This window comes from Falco punctatus (assembly GCF_963210335.1).
Source record: "Falco punctatus genome assembly, chromosome: 3".
Lineage (NCBI taxonomy): Eukaryota > Metazoa > Chordata > Aves > Falconiformes > Falconidae > Falco > Falco punctatus.
The window spans coordinates 87,157,590-87,183,112 of NC_137582.1; positions in this window are offsets into that span (position 1 = coordinate 87,157,590).

Genomic DNA, 25,523 nt, shown 5'->3' on the forward strand with positions numbered 1-25,523 from the left:
GGCATTTACTGAAAATGATGTCCTACTCAAGGCATTTACAGTAAGTGAAATTAAGGCAGAGACATGGGATAACAGCTGGCTAACCCAACCCAGCTAGTGAGAAAATGACAGAAACCAGATCTCCTGTCTCCCATATGTGATGCTTGGGCCACTAAGGTAGCCTATCCTGAATGCACAAGGAAGAAGGGGTCTTTGCAGCCCCTTTCCACGCCTCGTTGCTCTACTAGTGACAAAGGTAGTGTTTTTACACACAGCGCTCCGTGCTTCACTACAGAGCCAGCAAAATCCCCATGTCCTAATCATTACCCTGCCAGCAATTATGATCTCTAAAGGGACCTCCTGGGGCAGATATTGAAGTTCTGTTTCTCCCTGCAGCATTCTTCTTTCTTATTAGTTGAAAATGGCTGAAGGGGAGAGTTAACTCTGAAGACTTGTAGGGATTAATTTTTCACCTGTTTATTAAAATGCTTGCAGCAGATGTTGGACATTTTCTATTTTAGCGGTCTAAGAGAATAACAAAAGATTATAAGAACCACTTATCTTCATTTAAACCATTGCCTGACAGGGCTAGTAGAAGAGAAGGGGTTGGACATAACTCTGTAGTATATTTGTAATGCTGTTTGCTTCTAATTCTGTACTTGTGAAGTCTACCTCATGATAGTCATGTCTGACTGTATTTCTTTCTCTCATCTCCACTTGTCTTTCTTTTTATTCTTCCTTACAGGGTAAATGGGAAGAAATGTGTGAAATTATTCACCAAGATCTCAGAATGGGAAAACTGAGTCATATCTTTGGGAAATATTGGGGAATCTAACAGTTCAGGCTAGTGGACACCAGTATAAAAGCTGTTAACCCTCATCTGCTGTTACCTGTAAAAAGCATAGCTGAAACATGGGAGAGACTGAAGATCTGTCAGAAAGGCTGCAACTGCAGGAGCATATCAATTGCCAGAGGAACCCTGCACTGAGGGCCATCCAGCTTCATACCTGCTCAGCCTGGTTTGAAAGGGGCAGCAATTCCCTCAGCCTAAATGCAGCCACATTAAATATCTTCAGTATATAATATGTATTTAGCACATATCTTTATAGATATATACATATTGGCTGTGTCTTATCTCCTTAGTCACTATTTTCTGCTTTAGAAAAGCCTTCATTTAACTCATTGCAGAGCAAAGCTGTACTTAGTTTGAGTGGCCAAGGCAGCCACCAAAGAGAACTGTGAGAAGATTCATAGCATGAATTGGGCTCTAAACCCATCAACAAGTGTTTAGGGAAAATAAATAATAAATTATTTGCAGCTTATAGCCGATCCACAGGGGGTTTGAGTAACTTAACTTGCAATGCATAATTCTACTTACTCTAATCAAATGCCTCAAACTTTGAGGTCAGTTTTATCTATCTGCCAATGGCCTTTTGGTGATCAAAAGCTGAGCTTGGGGCACTTAAGATGGCCTTACCACAAGATTAGATCCCATACTTAGACTTTGACTCTAACCACTAGTTGAAACTGTCCTTACTGTCATCCTGACCTAGATGCTTCTCAGGGATTTTCTAAATATGTACATAGATCTTAACCGTGTTTTGACATACAGGATCAATGTTTGCAGGAAGGCTTCAACAAATCTCATACACCTTGAATTCCTCAGACTCCACATGGTGTTTCCTTCTGTTAGGCTGTTCCTTGGCCATTTGGGACTCCATTTAGAAAGGAGGCACTGAATTAATCCTGCCACGGTATTCACTAGAGCACGTTGCTGACAGCAGTGTGACTCTTTTTTTCTTTTGCCTGGCACTAAACAAACTGCTAAGTATGCAAATGACAACCTCTCTATTCATTTTGCCTTCGTTGCCTCGCTGTATGCACTGGATCCAAATATCTGTTCTTCGCGGATATCTGACAGATCTCGGCACCAGGCTTTGCATAACAGGTGAAGCCCTGAAGTAGGTCAGCATGGATCAGCGATGCAGGGCTTCTGTATCTCTGGAAAATCCTTTTAAAATCTTGCTTTGTGTCCATAAACTTTGTATATATTTAGTATCTACTTAAAAAAACGTTAGTTCTCCTAGAGCAGGGTGGAGATCGATGCCTTTAGTTAAAGGCAGGCAGAGCAGCTAGTGAATATGCTGTGTTAAGACTACCACCAAGAGGCCAGTTAGGAGAAGGCTGAGGGGGTTTAATTGCATCATTTCACCGAGAGCAGAGAGGCCCCCCTTAGCAGGAAAGGCAAAGGCTGGGAAAGCAAAGCTGGGAAGCAGATTCTTAATAACCAGCTGAACCCTTCTCTGGCATCGTTTTGTGGCAGCAGGATCGAAGAACAGCAAGGCGATGGGGACATGCTTGCTGTATAAATAGTAATGCAGCAAGCACTGAAAAATGCTTCAGTATGCACCCTGCATGCCAGTGCTTGCCTGCTGCAGCAGCAGCACAAGGGAGACAGCCTGGACATCCCCAACCCCAAAGAGCTCAGGTCTCTTGTCACATCAGCAGCAAACAATATTCCCTTGCAATGCAGTCAGCTCGGACCCTGCATTACATCATTGCACAGGGCAAAGGCAGCCGCATCTGTCCCAAGATATAACACCCTTTTTAACCACAGAATTTCCTTTCAGGCAGTGCTCTGTGGTGAACACCTCTCCTTTGTTCCTCAGCAAAATCAGATCAGTAAAATACGATCAGAACTGAAAAGAAAACTTACATTTTGCAACTGAAATTAGCTAAGAAGTCACCAAACCTGAGTATTTCCTAGCCACACACTGACATAACATGGGTGGGCTCAGCACTGCTTATAGCATGATGATGTGTGGACCAAGATCAGACTGCTCAGCATGTAGTGAAGGAAAACTCCAAAGCTGAACCTATACTAGCAATAAACAGTGGCAGAGACACTGTTAAACACTCAAACTTAATTATCTGTTCTGCTAAACCACTACAACAGTCACTGGTACTGTTGCAGCCTGGACTAGCTAACTGTCTCCTGCACAATTTCTGCACAAAGCTGAAGCACTGGTGCAAGACAGGGACTGTTCCCAACAGGCAGTTTGGATGCATCTATCCTGCTTTGGCCAGCAAGACAATTCAGTGATGAGAATAAAAGCCACCCTCTGCCTGGTGAGCTCAATACAGGAGAAGGGTTCTGGGTATGTGTGATCTCTAAGTGCTGGAGATCATCTGGAGCATCTACAAGGGGCTGAGAAGGAAGAGGGGGGTTTACAGTGAAAATCTGAATGGAATGTCTTCCTGAGTGTGTGCTTGGCACTACTGGCCCCATGTGATAAAACTGTCTGAGAAATTTACATAAAAGAATAGTTAAACAAACCATAAAGGTAGTCTACTCTGCCCTAGGGCAGGCTTCTGGAGTAGATAACCTTGCCAGCAGCCTTTCAACCCTCTTTTCTCTGACTGCTTGTAAGATAAGACTTTGCGAGAGTGTAAGTCCATAGAAAATAAAGGAGAAGAACAATCCCCCAATGAGTCTTTTTTGACAATCCTTCCTCTGCTGCACCTCTGCTGCTCAACAAAGAGGAAATTTTCCAGTTAAATGGGAGAGGGCATTACAAAATGATCCTTAGGAAAGACTACAGTGCCAGATGTGGGGAATATACATAATCACTGATACAATGAAATGCAATAATTGAGAAACAGACTGAGGAAGCAAAGGCATTTGAATTCTGCTTTAAATGGACTTTGCAATGCAGCCCTACGTTCACTGACTATGATGCCTGCATTATATTTGATTGTGCGTGTTGTGCACAGAAAGAATCTGATTCATCACAGTGTGACTCCAGCGTTACATTGGGAGAACTCCAAGAGAATAATCAAGTCTCAGAATATTAATTCAGAAATACAGAATTCAAAAATGGCCAAGCACAGGTACAGATGTGTATGCATCCATGAACTTGAGCCATATGGGTATTCCCACTTTTCTTAGTCTCCAAAGTAATAGATTTTTTTTTCTGATGACAGCAGCTCTCATAGTTCACCTGTTCAGAATTAGCAATGGGTTATCTCTCCCTCCTTTTACTATATGCAACATTAAAGAAATTAGGGGCATCCAACAGAGAACTGGTGGTTGCTTTTTTGCTAGCAATTCTGGCTGCAGGATCCGTGAACTACACTCAGTATCATTCTGGATTTAGCCTGTCATCCACTGCTTGAGAATTAGCCCACGTGCTTCCTTCACAGCTTTCTAAGCTTATCATCCACCTGTATAGTTTGACATGCATAAAATCTGAGTGTCCCAGGGAATCCACCTGGAGCTGCAGGTGTTTGGAGTACAGGTTTGCTGTTTACTGTGTGGCACCCTGACTGTGTCCTCAGCATCACAGGTCTGGCAGTATCTGGTATAGAGTTAAGACAAGAAAATTCATCTGAAATGACCCTGTGAAGCACAAGACTCTCTGCTCATATCAATTCCCCTCATCCCAAGAAAGCCAACAGCAAAGTTCCTATTACCTACAACAGACGCTGAACTCTGCTCGAGTTGCACAAACAGTTAAGGAAATCCCATGTCGCCTGGGCTACCTTAAGAGTTAGTGCCTGCTGGTGTTTGGGATACTGTGGGCATAGTGTATTTGCTACTCCAACAGCTTTGAGGAGTAGTACTTGATGCAGTTTCTCAGCCTACACCGAACAAAAATTCCTGTGATGGTGAATAATACAGAGCCAAAGAAGCCCTGTGGACAACAGCTCTCCTTTCCCTGCCCAGCATGCCATTTCAGAGACCTCAGAATTCCTTGAGACCTAAGGAAATTAAAGCAGAAGAATTGAAATATGCCTCTGTGGGTCTCCAAGACATGGAGTGCTTTAGCTGGCTTGTATTTTTCATCCTCTGTGGCTATTTCAAAAATCTTTTTAAATATTAAAGGCAACAATATTTATTTTCATGAAATAATGTGTGTAGTGTGGTGAGATTTCCATTTGTGTGTTTAGCACAAAAAACAGTTCGAAGTCTCTTGTATAAAAGTATTTTTAGACCTGAAAAAGTAAACAATGCGGGAGCTTTTGAATAACTCAGCTTTCTCTTTTCTTCTAGGGACATTGCCATGTGGACCTTCTCCAGGCCTAAATTTAGTAGGCCACATTTCCAGATGTTGCATGGGTGAAGAATGAGTCTAGTAGTTGGGTTCCATTGTCCATCTAGCCCAATGCCTTGTCTCTAGGAGTGATCTGAACTAAAACATTGGAACAACAGTGGTGTAAGACATCCATGGCTCACAGACTAGAATTCAACTGATAGTCTCAGAAGTCTCACTCTGACCTCTACCAAGTCTGGCTTTAAATTCAATACTTAGCTGAAGATGTCGTTACATTCAGGAAAGGCCAAGAATCTCCTTCCACCAAGCTGCCAAGGTGATAAACCTGTGTTTTTATTTTAGATACCAATGGACAAAATTAGATTATCCACATCTAATATTCCATCCTAGACCAGGTCTCAGTCATGAATTTTGCTGATATCCCAATTAGTTCAATATGTTTCACATCCCTGCAGTATCGATTTGCCCAAAGTATCAGGTCTATACAGGCCTTACATACATATATATATGTATCTCCAAGCAACAATTCTAGGCTATGATGGTGGATGAATACAAGAACAAAACCAGTGGAAGCAGTATTTGCTGGGTTTTTTTCCTTAAAAATTGGATATTGAAGCCTTGTAAAGATTAATTCACCAGAATTTCCTACTGGAAGGGAAATCAAGTGATTAGTGATATTGTCTGTTTCTTGATTTGCTGAGGCACTTTCTCATGCATTAGAAAAAGCATGCCTAAAAGATCTGCATTATAATTAATACTTTTCCTTTTTCTCCAGAAACCACTTACTTCTTTGCCTTTCTTTGGCTATGAAAGTATTCACTGATACAGCAAATAAATTATAAAAAAGCTTTAGGCCTAGAATACTTCTCCCCATCCCAAACTTTCTCTTATAGAACTGCCTCACCATCTGCTCATGAGGAACTTATCTTCTGGCAGAAGAGACATATGGGGATCAGCAGCCAAAAAGGATCATGCTGCATGGGGTTCCATGTCCCTCATCCTTCTTTGCCCCTGCAGTAGACCAACAAAAATGGGCAGGCAGAGAGGCTTTACCAGTATGCCAAAACAGCAGGTCCACTAGTCCAGCCATTTGTCATCCATAAATACAAAATTCTTCGGCTATTTTCTGTCTCTTTCCACAAATTCAAATTAAACACACCTTTTGCACTGAGTCTTCATATACCCAGCATGCTTTGAGCTTAGCTCTCCAGTGATACGTTCCACCCCAGCAAACCCATGGCCAGTATGATTTTATTTCTAAGGAGACCTTGGTTCCTAAAGAAACAAAGAAATGATGAAGCAGCAGAGAGTTCCTCCTGCTGTTTATTCTACCTCTTATTCAGCCTGGGGATTGTCTGCTTATTCATTATAGCCGCTGAAGAAGTCAAGCAAGAATATGTTCTCCTTCCCTCTCAGGACTATCAAGATGAAGATCTGATGCAGACTGCTATCCTAGTGTAAAATGGGCATGGTTTCCATTGGCAGAAAATGGCAAGAGAGAAAAAAAGTAAATGTGGTGAAAATACATATATTTCTGAGATACAAGCCCCTATGGTTGCTTGAAGGATTCAAACACACCAGTGAGTTAATGCAGGGTAAAAAGTTTCTGTGCATCAGCAGACCTGAAGTAACTGCCCCTGTGTATACTTTCATCTTGCAGTAAATCTGAGTTAATTTGAGTTACACCAGTCCTCTCTTTGTTTAAAAGAATTTAAATGATTCAAATAACTTCACATTTGCTACAGGCCAGAAGCTTGTGCATGGACTGTTGCCACGGAAACCTGCTCACTGATCTTAGCACAAAGGAAATATCATTACTGTTTCATTAATTACTGTATTAGAGCAAGACACCATCTAAGATCAATGCTTATTGTGCTAGGTACACAGTGAGAAATACTATTTGTCCCAGAAAACTTCTGATTGAAACAGGTAGCTTCTTTTCAGCTTTGCAGACAAAATGTTTAATTTACAGTAACAAGTGAAACAGAGTCACATAAATCAAAGTTAACCCACTGCCTCTAGATCAGCCAAGTTATTGCCAAGAAAATCCAAGGCTGGAAGTCCGTGGGGACTCCACTGACAATTACACAGGTACCAAAAGCTGCCAGCATGCATCTGAAAATTGAGCCACAAACTGTGTTTCTGTTCTTTGTGTTTCCTGGTTTTGTACAGAGCTGAGCTCTATAACTGCACTAGCAAATACAGGCTAATAATCAACCAATTTCCTATAATGGCACTTCATATTTTAGCCTCTATTTGTTTTCTTATTGTTACCCAGGAGGTAATGGCACTGTTTGCTCTTCACAACACTGGTACGTCATTCCTCTGAGAACAGCGCAAAAATTGAAGTTGGTAGAGCATAATGAATGGCATTTTCATGGCATAATGGGGTTTAGCCATCATCTCAATAACCACAGAGCTGTCGTGTCAGTAATTGCAGAGGAATGGTGTTTGGGGCTGAAAAAACTGCTCTCCTCCACTCATCAGGCTAGGTTCACATGACCACAGCTGGGAGGCAAGATGGTGCTTTCTCAAATGTGACTTTAAAGTTAGGATTTCAAATGAACCCACAGGCATGGCATGACTTTGCCACAAAACCTGCTTTCCTTCCATAAGAGATTGATTAACAGGCTTTTTCTTGAGTCAGGATCTTCATCTAACACTGGTAGAGTGGTCCACAAAGGCACATTGTGTGAAAGGAGAGCTCACGGAGAATTTGCTAAAACTGAGAAACCCAGAGCCAAACCCAGTCTAGCTTTACAGACTTCAATTCTTCTCCTGCTTATATAGGGCATCCACAGGTAAGTGCACATGAAAGGATTTTCCCAACCATATATTAGAGAGAGGATTTTTTAAGCTCCAGCTACCATAATTTAGGTTTTATCTCATGTGCTAGATTTTTTGATGTGGCAACATCCATTTCTATCCCTGGACTGACACTTATGCCCTTCTCCAGGGCCCCTCTTTCCTTAACCAATTTAGGTATTAGAACTGAGGCCAAAAGAGAAGACATGAGATTCACCCTGTTGCTGTTCCTCAGGTGGGGAAGAATCATGACCCAGAGAGGGAAAGACAAGCTTCAGCCACCTAAAGGTCCTTGGAGAATGATGTCCAGCTGAGGACAGGACATCAATTCATGGAAGATGAACCACCAGCAGCTAAATCCCAACTGCTTCTCTCCGTAGCATCACTGAATCACAGAAACATTTAGTTTGAAAAAGTCCCTTAAGAACATCGAGTCCAACCACAAACCAAACACTGCAAAGTCCACTACTAAACCGTGTCCCTGAGCACCATGTCTACACATCTTTCAAGTTTCTTTCAGGCTTTGAGGATGCTCTTGTTTCCTATGTGCCTCTCTGCTGCCTTCTCCCAGCCATTTATAATCCCATCTTCATATTGTGGCAAGGGCTGCTCCTCTCATGCCTCCTCTATCTTTTAGACCCTCTGGGGGTAGTGAGAGTTACTGAGTGGAGAATGACAGAGTGACACTTCTCAGTCAGGAGGAAGAGTGCCAGAAGCTCTACTTGTGGTATGCAGACTCACCAGTAGAGAACACAAGTTGTTCTATGCTGAAGTACAAACAATAGGTATAAGTTTCTTTGCTCTCTTTGTATAGCTTTTGAAGGTACTCCAGGGTTCTGTCAGTTAAAGAGTGAAAACCATCATCCTTAATGTCCATGAGTCATGTATGGAAAGTCAAGAGCATACATGAGGCCCATGCCTAGTTTACATACTATGAGGAAATCTACGTCTCTTACACTTTCCTCTGAAATGTCCATTTCTCACTAATATGAGAAATAGGGCACAGCACAAAATCAGAATTGCCTTAAGTCCAGTCTGATACCTCTTAGACTCTGATGTTTCCTACAAAAAAAAAAAAAAAAAAAGACAGACGAGATCTTTACTATGCAATAGTTTTACATGCAAAGATGTCTGACTTATGCATCCAAAGGACACTGAGAAAGGTCTGGGCAATTAACTCCAGTCTGGAAGTAGTAAAACTGTGTCAGCACACAGTTTAATAGCACCTGACCTATTAAACGTGGCTAGCAGCTAATTACTCCTGTAAGTAAGTCTTGCCAAGTTCCTGGAGGTAGTACTATGCTCACAGTATCTCTGCATCTACTGCGAAGACAAAGTATGTGGAAGTCCAATCCTTACATCTATAAAAATTCATCCCAAAGTCTGGATAGAACTAAGTTTTGCAGCATGTCTTGAAAGCCAAGGGATTCAAGCTGTTGGGGAGCAACAGAGTGGAAAGGAAATCCTAAAAGAGAAACTCTGGGAGGCATGGGAAAGCTTTGCTGTGCATTGGAAGGAGGGAGAAAAATTCTCTTGGATGGTTCAGAGAAGCAGCATTTCATAGAACCACACCATGGTTGGAGTTGGAAAGAACCATAAGGATCATCTAGTCACAAACCCCCTGCCATGGGCAGGGACACCTGCCACTAGACCAGGTTGCTCAAAACTCCATCCCACTTGGCCTTGAACACTTCCAGGGATGGAGCATCCACAGCTTCTCTAAGTAACCTGTGCCAGTGTCTCTCCACCCTCACAGTAAAGAAAATTCCCTAGAAAAATTATGAACTAGGGATGTTTTTTCATTTTTTTTATACGTGATTTCTGTGCATGCTCAGGTTTAAGTTAACTGCTTCAAATTCCTTTTCTACACTTTCTGCAAACTTCCATACACTTGCTTTACTTCTCCAGTGTCACATTGTTGAGTCTTGGGGTTTTCCTCCTAGCTTTGGTCTTGTCTGTAGACTCCATTAATATTTCTGATTATCTTATTCACTACATCACTTTTTAATACTTTAAAACTTATGTAAATTATTGTAGCAGCCACGAATGAAAACAATCTATTAGCACAAAAGAACTTCTTCTGGACAATGAAAACAAAAGTAAATTAAACTAATAACTCTAATCTTCTCAGTGTTATGCAGTTATATTCCAGAGGACAATAAAGGTTGCACTGCAATTCTAGTTTAGTCTTCTCCTTTCTTTGGGGTTTCTCTAGCTACTTTGCTGAGTACTTCACAAGTCCTAATACACCTGTTTTCACAGTTCTTTCATGCACTCTGGCTGTTTTCTAAGTTCCATATTATCCTGTTCCTTGTAAGTCTGTGGAGCATCATTTCAGTGGTGAGAGAACAAAGCAAAATATTATCTGTTGTGTCTATCCTTGGAACACCATTTAGGTAAAAATATCAAGGGAAAATGTGTGGTTCTGAATACTGATCATTTACAAGTGCGTGAATCTGGTGCTTGCAGCGTTCCCTATCTCTGTACTACAGACACCAAGAAACATCAAAGACTAGTGGCAATTTAGGCATTCCTTTACTAGCTGCTGCATCTGGAGGATGAACAAAAAAAAGACAGTTTTCCTGTAAAGGGTTAGCAAATTTGTGGAGAAAGGTATTTTTTCTCAAAGCTCTAAAAGGATTTCTTCTTCCTCCAGGGACTGCATAGCAGAAGCAGGGCTTCTTGGCCTTCCAGCACAAGCTGGCAATAAAGAGAAGAAAAGCCCTCCCATGAGTGTTTAGTCAGGCATCAGGAAAATGAATTTGGATGTACCATGTCTTCATTGCCTACTAAAGCAAACCCCAACTGCGCTCATTATGAAAGGTATGATTGAACTGATTAAATGCAGTGGTCTGCAACGTTGGCATCTACATCTGAGGAAGTCAGACAGCAAATCAACAGATTCAACACAGTGAGTGACATCACACCTTGTCCTAACAAAGACACATTTTTTGGTAAACTGAATGGAACCTAAGTCCACTCAGTATAGTAACTGGTTCTGAATTGACTCAAACAGAGGCCTATGTAATTTAGATGTAACTTACACGTTGTAAACACCTAAAGTTAGCAAATAGAAATGCTATCCCATACAAATCTTCATACCTGTGTACATGGCATAATGTAGTACCACTCAGATACAGATGGGGTTGCTGCGATATTCTTCCCCTGTGATGTAGAGTGGGTCACAGGAGGTAGAAACACAAAGCTAACCACCTAGGGGGAAAAAAAAAGCTTTAAAGATAGCTTAGAATTTCAGCAAGATGCCAAGGGGGTGCACAACTCTGAACTAGCACGGAAGTCTTGCATCCATCCATATACTGTAGGGCTGGAATACTGTGTCTTTTCATTACACCTGCGAGCAAAATTCATGCAGAAGAAGTAAGGAGAAAACACTTAAACTTCACAGATGTCTTTTTAAACACATTGGCAAGAAGGCTGGTTTGGACCCACAGGCAGCAGCTCAATTAAATGTTGCTTCCATCCATACAACAGTGCTTAGCTACTGGACCTGCAATGAATGGCAGGTTGGACCTAAGGAAAAGGTCCCTGCAAAGTCACACAGTTTCTTTCCTCTAGTTATTACAGCTCCAGTTCCATGACATCTCTTCTTTTATCTTGCTCTCTACAATTCCCCAGTTAATTCCTCTGCAAGTCCTTACAGTTGGTTTCTCTCTGTAGCTTGCTGGATGAGGTCCTCAGGGCTAAGGGGAAAGATTAAATATTTTTTCTTTCTTTCTTTTTTTTTTTTTTTTTTTTTTTTTTAACCAGCAAAGGAGGAAAGGTAAAACTAATTCCCTGTGGAAATCTGTTTTTCATTCAACAGCACCTTGTTGTCCCAAAGGTAGACATGTCAAGTCTTGTTTCATAAACTTCTTATTGTAAAAGGGGGAGCTTGCACCAGAACAGAGAAGACAAAGGATAGAACAAAGACTCTATTGGGAAGAAACGTCTCTATTACAGTAATGCCAGCTAAAGTCGAGGCTCTGTTTTGTCATAGCTATACAGATACTGTTCAGAATAGAGCAGAACATCATAATCTGAAATGTTTGTCTTATAGAGGCAAAACTGATATAAGATCAGGTAAACGGGATACAACAGGAACTGTTGGAGCAGTATTCTTTTGCTGTTAAGTATCTAAGTGGGATACACATTGAGTCTTATACTCATGAAACAGGTGTCTAAACACAAGGGTCTGCAAGTGTGTTAGGTGTCTGAACATTACAGCAGTGTAGACAGGGTGCCTGCTTCAGCCAACCATGCATATGTGTCCATAGTCATATGAGACAAAATATCTAAGGTCTGGCATAGAGCTGATGGGCAGGACAAAGTACCTGCAGGAGGCCTCAGGACTAGGAGAGAGAGGTGATACTCTGTCATTTCAAATGAAGCTAATTGCTGTTGTTCAGGCAATAGACTTGAAACCCATTCAGTGAGTGTTCAGTTGACCCTAAGCAGACACTTGCATTTGCTTAGGTAGAAGGATGGATCAGGACATACTGAAGAGTCCTACTCCAGAAAGGGAGCACCAAGTCTGCCAACCTAAAGGGATGTTCAAAGCTTTGAACGAAAGAAAGCGTTGTTTGAAAAAGGTCTTGCATGCCATTAGTAAGGAAGGTAACAGTGGTATTGGCTTTTTCTGCTGCTGCTTTAAAAAACATAAAAAATAAACAGCTTTTTGATTGGAAAAGCCACAAAGAATAATATAAATAGTGGGGAGAAAATTATTTTATTATATTGAAATGTCATTAGACAAATAAAGTTACAGGAAAGAAAATCCTGATAAATAACATCTATTTATATGCACATACACACATTCACACACAGACACAAACATATAGGTCTTTGCTTACCTTTTTGACAAAAATTCTACAGGCAGCAATTACTAAGAGGTACTATGAATAGGGATTGGTTATAATAGGGATGTAAATTGTGTCATATGATATTACTAGGTTTATCGGAGGATGCTAATTAGAAGAGCATACACCAGATCCACATACTGCCAGTTTTCAGGCTGGCTTGTGAAACAAAACAGAGGCAGGAAATACTATTTCACTAATTTGAGGGATAAAATAATAAAAGCTAAATAGGGAGGGAGGAATAAAGAAGGAAAGACACATACAGGAGATGAATGCCTCACAAAAAAATAATATACAGGGCAGCTGTGTTGTCCCTGAACTTGGAGACAGTTTCATAGGCATTGCAAACTTCTTTTCCTGCTACTGTGATATGCTGGATCCAAAGAGGAGTCCATGGCCATGGCATTCCCAGACTCCTTCCTGTTTGGGTGGGAGAGTCTGCAAGGAGGTTTTCACAATGGGTAATCAGCCTCAAAACTCGAGGCACAGAAACTGAATGTGCATTTGCTGACATGCTGGATACAGTATCGTGGTGAGTTGACCATGGCTGGATGCAGGGTGCCCATCAAAGCCGCTCTATTGCTCCCCAACTCAGCTGGGCAGGAGAGAGAAAATATAACAAAAAGCTTGTGGGTCAAGATAACAACAGGGAGATCACTCACCGTCCTTCCCATGGGCTACGGTTCTTCACACCGTGCCCCAACGTGGTTTCCCCTGTGGGTGCAGCCCCTCAGGCCCAGCTGGCTCCAGCCCCCACGTGGGGCCACAGGCCCTGCCCGGAGCTGCCCCAGCGCCGCTGCCCGCGGGTCACAGCCCCCTGCGGGCACCCCCTGCCCTGGCGTGATGTCCTCCACGAGCTGCAAGGCACAGCCTGCCTCACCATCGTCTTCACCATGGGCTGCAGGAGAATCTCTGCTCTGGCACCTGGAGCAACTCTTCCCCCTTCTTCACCAACCCTGGTGTCTGCAGAGCTGTTTCTCTCACATATTCTCCTCTCTTCAGCTGCAGTTGCTTAAGTTCCCCCCCCCACCTTCTTAAATGTTATCCTTAGGCACTACCACCATGACTGACTGGCTCAGCCTTGGCCAGCAGCCGGTCTGTCTTGGAGCCGGCTGGCATTGGTTCTATTGGACATAGAGGAAGCTTCCAGCAGCTTCTCGCAGAATCCACCCCTGCAGCCCCCCTGTTACTAAAATCTCTACCATGCAAACCTAACACAAGTATCCACAGAGACACTGGGCAAAGGGATATGCAGTGAAGGGAAAGCCAAGACAAGATGCTATCAACCTTACTCAAGCCTGGAGAAAGGAAGTAATATGTCTGTCCTCAAAACATCCAAGAAGGAGGATGCAGGGAACTACAAGATGGTCAGCCTCCCCTCGTTTCCTGAGGCAATTACAGAGGAAAGACTCATATGATCTATAAGGGATTATAGAAGGACAAGAAGGTGGACAAGAAGATGATCCCATGGTGTGAGGAGAGAGTGAGAGAACTGGGTTTGTTTACAGTGGAGAAACGAAAACTTTGAAGGGACCTAAAAGCAGCATGTCCGTACCTATGGGGAGATCATCAAGACACAGAGAGGCTCTTCACAGTCGTGCATGGTGATGTCTTCCCAAGGGGGTCGCTCACTTTTGAGGAGCTGGCCTTGCCTTCTGCCTCTGCAGCAAGGAGATGAGGTGTCAACAGACCTTGGCAGATTCATACACATTGCATGGTGCCAGAAGAACAGACCTGCTAAAGAATAATTACTCCTGATAGACTATTTACTTTGATTAGGAAACACACATGAACATCTTTTTTCATTTAAGCCTCGCTTGTAGAAGGTAGCCTCCTTAAGTGTTCTGTTGTCTGGAATATTAGACCAGGAATTAAAAATGACAGGACGGACAATTTGGCAGCAAATGTTTAATTAGGCAATAAATTAAAGTCCCTAAGAGCACAAGGATCTGTGGCATCTCTCTCCTTTTGGATATAAATCATATTGTTTGTTGAATGTAAAACACCCTTTTATTATACACTACAGATGGAGATCCACACCCCTTGCTGTTGGTTGTAGCAAAGCCACATTGACAAGGAGAAAACAGAACTGTATTAACATTTTAAAGTGCTTTTCTGACAATGTACCTGGGGGATCTTCCAAAATGCTACATGCATCCTGTCTTCAGAATTAAGCCATGACCCCTCCTCGAGACTTCCAAATCCCAAACCATCCATTTCATACGCTATTTCCCCTGACCATGAATACCCTTACTAGGATTTTAGCACCCCTTTTTGAGAATGATTAAGAGCTGGAAATGCCTCTCATGTTCCTGAAGTCCCAGTGGGTGGAATGCCAAATGTCAGATCATGTGCTGATACTGGATATCAGATGCCTTAGCGGCTGACTCAGTTACAATGAGGAGAAAGGCTGATGCTGGGCCGGAGCCAGAAATTTGTGGCTCAGAGTCGTGCATAGGGTCTTGCTTGGTAGCAGACTGCCTCCTCTGTTCTGCTCTGTGTTCTCACACTACCATGCTGGAATGGGAACAATGTCATGGTTCTTGGCCAAGAACATAGGATAATGCAGACATGGTGGCATGACAGTTGAAAGAGGAGAGGAGAAGGGCCGATTCACTGAGTCTCATGGAGAATGAGTAGTAATGGACAGGTTAACTACCTGATTTGTCTTTCATTTTTTATTCACCAACAACCAAATTTTTTTTCAGGTCATTCAATCTTCTTTCAAACTTTTCCCCTTCTCATCTAACCTTTCTTTTTTCTTCCTCCCTCCATCCCTGCCTCCCTTCCTTCCTTTCTTTTTTTCTTTCTTTCTTTCTTTCTTGCCTTCTTTCTTTCTCTCTTTCAGTCAAATTGCACATGAAAAAAAATGTCATTTTAGAATGAAACACTGCAAAGGCTTATTCATAAAACGTAGAAATGAAACTTCTCCTTGTTTTGGAAAATATCACTTAACTCCAACAAAACTATTTGCTGAATACCCCTCATTTCAGAAAGCCTTTTGCTGGTCTTTTAACTGGATAGCAAAGTGTAACACAATAGTGCCTCCCCCAGACCTATGCATACTCAAGATGAAGGCTTCACCTTGGCTATTCTCCCACCGCTAAGCCGGTAACAAGCATTGCCTTATCTCATGAACCTTATTTAATCTCCCAGTGGAAACTGCAGGCAAGGGGTATATAAAACCAGAGTGGTTTGAAACTGTCTTGATTGAACCCTTCTGACAATAAGAAGAGCATATAAGGAAGAGAAAAGTGATCTTCAAATGCAAGAAAGGAGTAAATGACCACCAAAGTCCATCTTTTATATGGTGGGACTGGGCAAATGCTCGAAGGTCTCCTGTCCACCAGTAATCTGTAATGTTGTCATGAGATTCTTTACAATGGTTTACCTTTGCGAACAAGCTCTGTTCTACTTGGCTGCTGAAAGGTTGTTATAACTACTGACCACACAAAGCCACTGCTCACCTTTATCTCATCTTGCAACTTCTTATGCATGGCTTGAGTGTATGGACTCACAGTACTACATCTGGGCTCCCTGAGCAGAGCAGTTTTTAATTGATGGGTTTGAATTGAGTTCAGAAAAATAGTGGCTAAGTCTGTCAAAATGAACAACTCTTACTCTAATGCTCCGGCATCCATCAGTCTATGGGATTAGTTCTACACCTATCATTTTAGAGAATGGATAAAAAGAATGTGAAAACAAACACATTAAAAAAACTTCACATCCCCAAAATCACTGTAGATTATTAAGTTTGGCAGAAAATCAGCACAGCTCCCTGCCACAGACACACGTCTGGTAATTCCCAGACAGAAACCTACTGTCAAGAATAATATTAATAAAATAACTCACTAATTAATGTATTTACAGTGTCTCTTCTGCTACTCTTTTAGCAGGCTGCAGTTTCTGTGGCTTTTGATTATTTACACTAATAGTTAAAAGGATGCTTTGCAGTGCAAGCTGCACACCCATGGGATGGAGTGTCTATTACATGCCACTTGTCTGTGCAAAAACACAGACTCAGTACTATTTTCTTGATTTGTCAGCTTGCATACAGTCCAACAGATAGAAATGAAAGGCAGGGAACTCAGAGAGGTAGAGTTCTTCAGGTAAGGAACCACTGAGTGGACTAGGATTCTTCAGATTGCAAGGTATAGATCATACCTACACACTTAAATGCACAGAGGTCACAAAGCAGAGGCCCATAACATCAGAAATTACATGGGGAGAGGGAGTAAGGGCCAGAGGATCACTTTTTCACAAGTACAAGCACCAGGAAGCATTCAATTAAGATAGCATGAGGCAGACTTAAAACACAAACATGTAGTTCTTCACATGGTGTCTGATTAATCTGTGAAAATGCTAGTCATATGGAAGAAATAGATATTGGAAATATAATACCTTTCTATTAACCTTCTACAGAAAAGATCCCCCCATGCAGTCACTTTCTTGTGGAACCAAGGATGTAAGGGAAGAAAGGGTGAAAATCAGATGGAGCAATATCTTCTTTTAGGTCAACACTCAAGAGCTGATCTGAGGCCCACAGAGAAAAGAGGAAGAACATAAAATCCAGGCAGGTGCACCCAATGCTATTAAGGCATCTGGTCATGCAAATAATACAAGCCCTTACTGCTTTGTGAAGCAGAAGAAAGAGGACTAGATAGGTAATTTTTGTAGCATCTATAAAAATGAAGTGTCAAGTTGCTGGCCCAGCCAGGTCCAGCTGCATGCTTGGCCAGTGCCAAGATGAATAGCTGTCCAGTGGCTCCTTCACAGATATTAACTTTCAGCTGAACACCTTTATCTATAAATTACAAACCTTGCTGTGTACCAGGGCAGGAGTGGGGTTGGAGAGGGCATCACACTGAAAATACATGGCTTAAAATTAATGGGTCGGTAAACAAGAAGGAAGGACTTGAAATTATCCAACTCTATAAACTGCTACCTGGACGGGACAGAGTTGGAAATAATTTACACACATCTAAACTTCAGAAGGGGAAAAGTCAGGAAAGCATCAATCTGATGCAAGAACATCCTGATGGAAAGAAAACTGCCTATTGTTTCAATAATGAGCAGCAAACATTGAAACTGTCATTCAGCAATCCTTTTGATGGAACAAGAGTTGTTAAAAGCAGAAAAATAATGAAATCTTTTTTTAGGAGCCAACTGGTGTTTAAGGATAAGAAAGGTTTCATTTTTGTTCTGTTTTGTTTCTTAACAAAATCTAAATGAAATTACGTGTTCTTGTGCCAGGATGAATAAAATGTTCTTTTTGATGAAAATTGGGATATGGCATTTTGTTTTCAGACTATTTTTAAGTATTCTCCTTTCTTCCTAAACAGAAAATAATCAATGCCTAAGAAAAAACATCAGTTCTGCCTAAAAAATAAAATAAATCATAAAAAAATTATGACCTTTTACGAGCTGCAGAAATTAAATATATTTTCCATTATGTTCCTTGCACATTTTTAAAGTGGCAATCTTTGCTGAAGTCAATCCATTCACTAATAATTATGGTCACCATGAAAGTTAAATTTTTTAAGAATTTGTTTTTTAGCAAGAAAAACAAGATGCTTCCTTTCACCTGCTTAATTGGTAAACAGCTTTAGGGTCCTTGCTTTACCTTCTAGGTTTTGAGTTCCCTCATCTGTAAAATGGTTGGCGGCCATGATATTTACCCATTTGTTCAGGGGGTGAGGGTGAGGGATGGGGTGTTGCAGCTTTTGGATAAATTGTGCATGACTGTTATGTAAATGTCTGAAGTGCCATATAAATAACTACTTACACATTCTGAGGATTCTTAAGGAAGGTTTCTGAATGAAGAGTAGGTGAACAAAGTCAGACCACCACCTCCTGACAAAAGGCAATTATCAGTGTCAGTAGTTGCATCATATGATCTGTTATGTGCAGTTTATTAATAAATTAAGCCTAACCTGCTGGCCAACCAGTTATGTCCATTCACAGGACCAAATGGGATTCAGAATTTCTTTCAGTCAGGTTCAGTGCCTGGAAACTGAAGTTACTAGGATTTCGAGAAAGCAAGTTGAATTCTGAAGGAGTGTTTCTTAATAAATGTACTACAAAAATCTTTTCACCTCCACACATGCTGAGGAAAACAATTATATCATTGCAGTGATTTACTAACCCAAAAGCAGAAGTAACACGGCAAGCCTGAGTATCTATCACCATGTATCTGGGAGTTATGTTTTAATTAACCGATTTCTCTAATACGTTGTCTAAGCTTCCTATAGTGGAATCCAAACAGCTGCAAGGCTGAAAGACTCTCTAGACAGCGAGTGTCCTCATTGCGTTTTGGTCTGGCTTAGTGAATGCTTCCAGTGACAAATGCATATTGATGAAGCAAAGAATTAACTAATTGACATATTTAATGAAAACTTAATATCCTGCTGGTGGCAGAGGGAAATATTAAACTTTCTCTCAGTCAATTGTTATAAAATATTAAACACACACATGGAAGCAGAAGGAGGAGAGAAGAAAGATGATCTTCAAGTGAATCAGACCTCTGGAATGGACCAGAAGAGCAATTCAGAGCCTGAGAGTTATGAAAGACATTATGAATCTGGTATATCTAAGAACTCTCGACATCTGATTACCAGTATGCATCATGTAAACTTTACTCTTTTCATACAAGATTTAGAGCTGAATCAGTCATAGAGACTGAAAAAGCCTCTGCCATGGTTAGGAGCTTTTTCCACAAAATCTCAAAAAGTAGGAGCCAACATTAATTTAGAGCATTGAGCTAATAGCTTTTCTCCTTTTTCATGGCACATTTGATGAAAACTGGAAAATTATTCTGGTCTTTGCCTAACGTCCTAGGCAAAGCCTTTAATTATATGTTTATTTGCATTATGTAGTCCAGACACCAGATGTCACTGCACGATGCAGCGTATTGCAGAGATGGTCTAGAGTACGGTAAACAAATTGAGAGAAGGTGGAGCATGAGCTGTGGGGCCTCATGTTTTCTGATCTTTTTACTGACAGTTGTCTTCCTTTAGAAACATATTTTGTTCGAAAAGAAACATGATTCTGCCTATCAGTTAGCAACAGTGATCCAAAGTGTGACCAATAAGCTGTTCTTAAAACAGCTCACTTACTTAGATTTTATGACAATGAGAGGAGGTTTCTGCTTGGAAAAAAGCTAGCATATAAATCCTATATTTTAATTTGAAGTATCACTTTCAGAATTAATTGCAAAGGTGTCCCCATAAATTATGGAAATTGACGAAGCTGGTATATTTAGCTTAATAATTTTCCATTGGGAAATTGCATTTACCTCTAATCACAATCATCATGCTCAAATAAAAATATTGTTATTAAAAATTACAAAACATCACAATATCAATTTAAAATATTAGCCCGGAAGCAAGTACACATCACTACATAAAAATGAAGATTGATTAACAATTATAGTACTCGCAGCCAGGCAAATAATAATTACAAATGATTTTTTAAGCAAGTTTTTTATGGACAAGCAAAATTATGAAGGTAGGGATAATTGTGCAAGTCTTATTGGAGGCATCATCCCTGGTGACAACTGCCCTTTCTACCCTGGGACTAGACTGAACACCACTTTCTCCCAGCTGTGTCCACAGAGGGACTGGGGACAGGATAAGCTATGGAGCCCTAAAAGACATCTGCTGCAGAAACAGCCCTTTCAGACATCCACAAGGGAGAGATTTAATTTTTGCTGCAATTCTGGCAGTGTTTTCTGAAGGCTGTTGGAGTATTTTTTGTGTTCCCACACACAGTCCTGACTTCAGCCATTGGAGTTTCAGTTCCGGACTGTCTTGTTGGATGGGTAGGGAGATGCTTTTCCTTTTTTCTGCCTTTTCTTTTTCCAGTTCTATGTTCACCCTGTAGGAGGTTACAACAGGTCCCCTGGGTTAGCCAACTCAGAGTACACAGATAAATTCATATAAACTTTATATACAGAAGCATATATACATATATGTATGAAGTGAGGAAAGTATGAGGGGGCCCACATACTCCACTAGAACTGAGTTTATTTGGGTAAAGACACCCAGACACACTGATTAGCATTACCTATCTAGTCAATAACAACTGATTAAACTACCTTCTGTAAGTGTGAATGGACAACTTGTTCTTGCTAATAATGTGAAAGATAAAAGATAAAATTCCACCCATCTTCAAAATAAAAGAGCAGCATCTGTCAGGAAGAAATAACAATCCTCTGAACAGCAACAGTGATCTCTTCTACTCAGAAAGGGTCTGCACAGAGTTTTCTTACAAACTGGGAAGCTGTAAGTTGTTTCGTCTCCACAAAACTGGACAACAAGGGTATTTCTCTGATTTTTCCTAGTGAGGTAAAAATGGAGGTAGGTACAGTGTGCCAGCTGGGGAGCTCCGCGTGCAAAATGAGCTCTCTCAGCTCTCTCAGAGAGGTAAAGCTCCTCACTTACTGACAGAAGCCTGAAAACCTTGATGCATGAGCATGAAAAGTGACTTTCTTCTCTGTACAGTTAGAGTATGTAATTCTGCCCTGACTAGAGCCTGGCACAGCAAATTAGCTCCTGCCTCACCACAGGGCTTCAACATTTCACAGTGTCACAAAAAATTTTGCTTTAACCCATATTTCGTCCAATCCTCAATGCTCCGTACACTGAGATACACATTTTTTCCCTACTTATCCCCCACTGTCCAAGCACCCTCTCTTGTTTGGACCATCACATTTTTAATGGAAGGAGTAAGATAAAATGTGGCGCTTCAGTGTGCTCAGTGCCAAGTTTAGAGTGGCATTTTGGTTCCACAGAGTCAAAAGAGTCAAGCCAGTCTTCAGTGGGCATGATAGACCCTGTGAGGTTTACAGGAGTTTGTGATACTTCATGCATGGAGCCACATACAGAACTTGGTGATGGTAAAAGAAAGCCCACTGCATCCCATCCCAGCTGAAAGGAGCATTTGCAGGGCAGGTATCCCACGGGAATGCTGTGTGTAGTTTGGTGGGGGAAAGCAGAGTTTCCAATTCATGTTTTCTGCCAAGCAGTTGCCCTTTGTATTTGGTGGTCAGCTACAAGAAGAGGAATGACATGCTCTTACAGGAAGAATTTTTATTTTTTTTATTCATGTCCTTTGCTCATTTTTTTTTAAACTCTAAGTCATTCAGTGCCAGGATGATATTCTGTCATGACAATGCCTTCCTAGATATGGCTCCATTTGAAAATGCTTGTCAATTACTTGAAAGTTCTGAATCTGTAAAGACTGACTCTTAAGCAATAGCAAACAAGAACTCCACTAGGCAGTAATCTTTGCAGAACAGCCACATGCTAAATTGGTTGATTTTGAAATAACCTTACAATCTTGATGCTCAGATGCATTGATTCAGTCTTTATCTTTCTTTGATAGAAGAGAGTTGATAAAAATGCATACAGCTGTGGTATGGACTCAAATGTGTAACTTTCAGTGGATTTTGCAGAAGTTTTAATACTTCTGACAGCCAGGTACATCCTCACTATCGGTCTCTGTGTCTAGATACTTATCTGTTTCTCTCTCTGAGCACATCTGAAAAATTAGTAGAAAGATGAGGCACCCTGATACCCTAAACCACTTTAAAAAACGTGATTCAAGTGATTTCCCCAGCAAGTGATATGTAATTACAGAAGGATTCAGAGACCTAGATCCTTTGTGATGGACTCCTTCAGATTTACTCCAGCTGAAAATATGGCATTCTAACTAATTCTAATTCAATATTTTAAAAAATGTGTGTGAACAGGATTGAGACACCTCATAGCAAAGACACCTTCCAGATGCACTTGTAGGGGCCAGGGGAGCGACCGTGGGTGCACTGATGGATGAATGCTCCCTTTCAGATGCAAGCAAAGTCATTTTAGATTGCATTATAAACAAGCTGCCACCAAGCTACTGTATAAATCACCTCGGAAACTGGGTGTCAGCGAAGGCTGTGGAAGCAATTCAAAATCAACCTGTCAGAGGGATCCCTCCCTCCTCTGTCCAGAGATGGATGTGAAACGAGCCAGGACTGATGAGCACAATTCCCTGCATAAGTCACACTGTGGCAAGAGGCAAACGGTGCGTCAGCAGGAAACCATTGTGCTCAGAACCTCTTGTTGTGAAATGTCATATCCCCATCGCCTCTGGAGGCTGACTGGGTCCCATCAGCACCGAAGCTCTGTGGAGAAACATTCTTTTGTCATTAGAAAAAATATTGTTGTGGTCACAAAATGCAATGTGGCCTTGATTTTCTGGACAGATGTGACATCTCTCTCTGACACTCCCAATTGCTACTAGAGCAGCTTAACTTTGCAATTCATTGAAAAGCAGATGAAATCTTAAAATCAGTCCACAGTAGAACCAGGCTGCTCCATATTTATTCCACATTTATTGCTGGCTTGCTCTGTCTGCTTTTCACATTCAGAATATTAACACCCATTTCATGCCTGCCATCTTGGACTGGGAGAAAGCTGGTGCTACCAGATTGGGACAGGCTGTTATATATATATCCATAAACATTAGCTACAACCTGGTTCACCTGCCACAGACTTTTCCTCCCATTGATTTACATTTGAATTATATAACAAAATGGCTATATCTAATGGACAGAGGTAAATTTCTTGATGGTAAATGTCTGTTTGAGGGTTTAACTCCACCCTTTTCCTACTTACAGAACATATCCACGGTAAGGAAAAAGTGCTTGTCTGGAAGGGCTTGCAGATAAAATACATCAAGGAGGAAAAGGGTAGTTTGGGTTTTTTTCCTAATTTCATACATGGGGAAACAACACCTAGAAGTGTTAAGAGAAGTCAAAAGATGCACAAAGCAGAGAAATGAGCTCAATCTTGCTGAGTTGGATTTCCATACCACCTAACAGAAGAAAGAGCAAGATTTCTCCATTTCTCATCTTTGAGCTGATAAAAAAATATTAAGCACTGACTATTTTTTTAAAAAAAATATCTTTTTAAAGAAGATATAAATGCATTATTCTCCACTTCTTTGTTTTAGGGTAGGATTCACATGCAAGTTCTTTTTTATCCTCTGAAATTTCAGCCAAATTTCTAAATTTAGTAAGGTACATGAAAAATTAGGCAGTAGTGTACATCTGCCTTTCACAACTAATTTTTAAAAGGTTCTGAGAGTTGTCTCTTATTTCTGCTTTAAGAACGGAGAAACTGGGGTGCCAATAGGTAAGTACCACTATTGATTATTCTGCAAATCACTGAAAAAGAAGGAAGCAAGCACAAAAATAGGAACTATTCCAAATGGAAAGGTTCTCCATGACCACTGAATCCATCACAAGGACATTTTATCCTACTCGTAAGTGTATCAGTCTCCACCGTGCAAACAAGAAGATTTTTGTCCATAACATTCTTACAGTCTGGCCCAAAAAGAATTATTTTGTACAGTTGAACTCTTAAATTGCAAACCTAGGTCCATGATGAGGACATAGTTTTCTGTTTATTAAATAAGTACCTATATTTGTAAAAAATCTGGGCACCTGATGTTTGCATTACATCCATGTCTTTAGCTCTGCATGCTTAATGTGAAAGACACTTTAGCTATTAGCCACAACTCTCTTTTTTAAAGAACATTTCAGTGCAAAGCTTAAATATGTTCAGTCTTACAGCCTTGAGAACTGATGCTACAGGGAGGCAGCCATAAGGAACCATTTCAAAGGGATGCAAAAAGGTCAAGTTCTATCTCTGGGCTTGGCTTCAATGGATTTTGTGACCTCAGTTAAATCTCTTCATCACAAAATGCCTCTCTTGATGCAACTGCTGAATAGGGATAGCAGCATACACCACAACCTTCACTGAAACCTTGTGAGGACAAATCCATGAATCTCTTTGAAGTAAGAGTGATGAGAGCAACTAAAAGACATTGTAAAATCACAAGCCTGTAAGTCAGCATATTCCTAAAGATTTGTTAGTCCTGCAGTGTTGACCTACTCATAGCCACTGCTAAACAACCTTTCCGCCACTATCCTGTTCTTGTGAGCTTTAGTACTGCCTGTCAATTTTCTTTGAGGTTTGACTAGCTGGTACCACAGCCAAGTTTAGTTTCTCTCAAAACTCTAATGGTCACGGTAGTCAGCAGACAGCTCAAAATTTCTCAGCAGCACAAACAAAACTGAATCTGGTTACTGCCAAGGTTTAGGGCCATGCCACAGGAGGGAAGTAGAAAGAGTCAAAACTGGTGGCAAGTCCTAAAGTCAAGCATGTGGTGCATACCAACAGAAATCATACCATGGCAGCTTCCACTCTGGAACGTCTACATTCATCCTCCTTGTAGCCTTTGTCTCTGTTGGCAATCGTGACATACTGCTGCACAGCTCCAGAAGCTTGCAAAGTGGAAACTCCCCAGTGCAACCTCCCAAACCATAACAAATTATGCAAACTGTCTCCCTCAATGGCCTGGGTTTGTTTTGTGTCTATTGTGCTTCTAGTAAGCACTGAGGAGCAGGCATCATGTATTCTGGTTTCTGACCCTTGACCGTAGTATCTCTTTGCTCTGGATTTTTTGATGTGCCATTTGTCAGACCTTCAAAAGGGAAGATAAGATACTGTTGACTTCCAGATCTACCAGGAGGGTATCCAAGAGATATCAGAAGATATCCAAGAGATAACAGAAACAGCAAGCTGCATTACAAAACCAAAACTCATTACACACAAGGAAATAACTGGGTTTGATGCTCTGTTTTTCAAATAAGAAGTCACTCTGTAGCCCCCTCCCCCCGAACCCGAGTGGATCGGTTTCCTGATCAGTGACAGCTCCAAGTGCCAACAGTAACAACTTTAAACCAGTGTCATTTACTTTTCAGGCCTGTAGCAGAGCA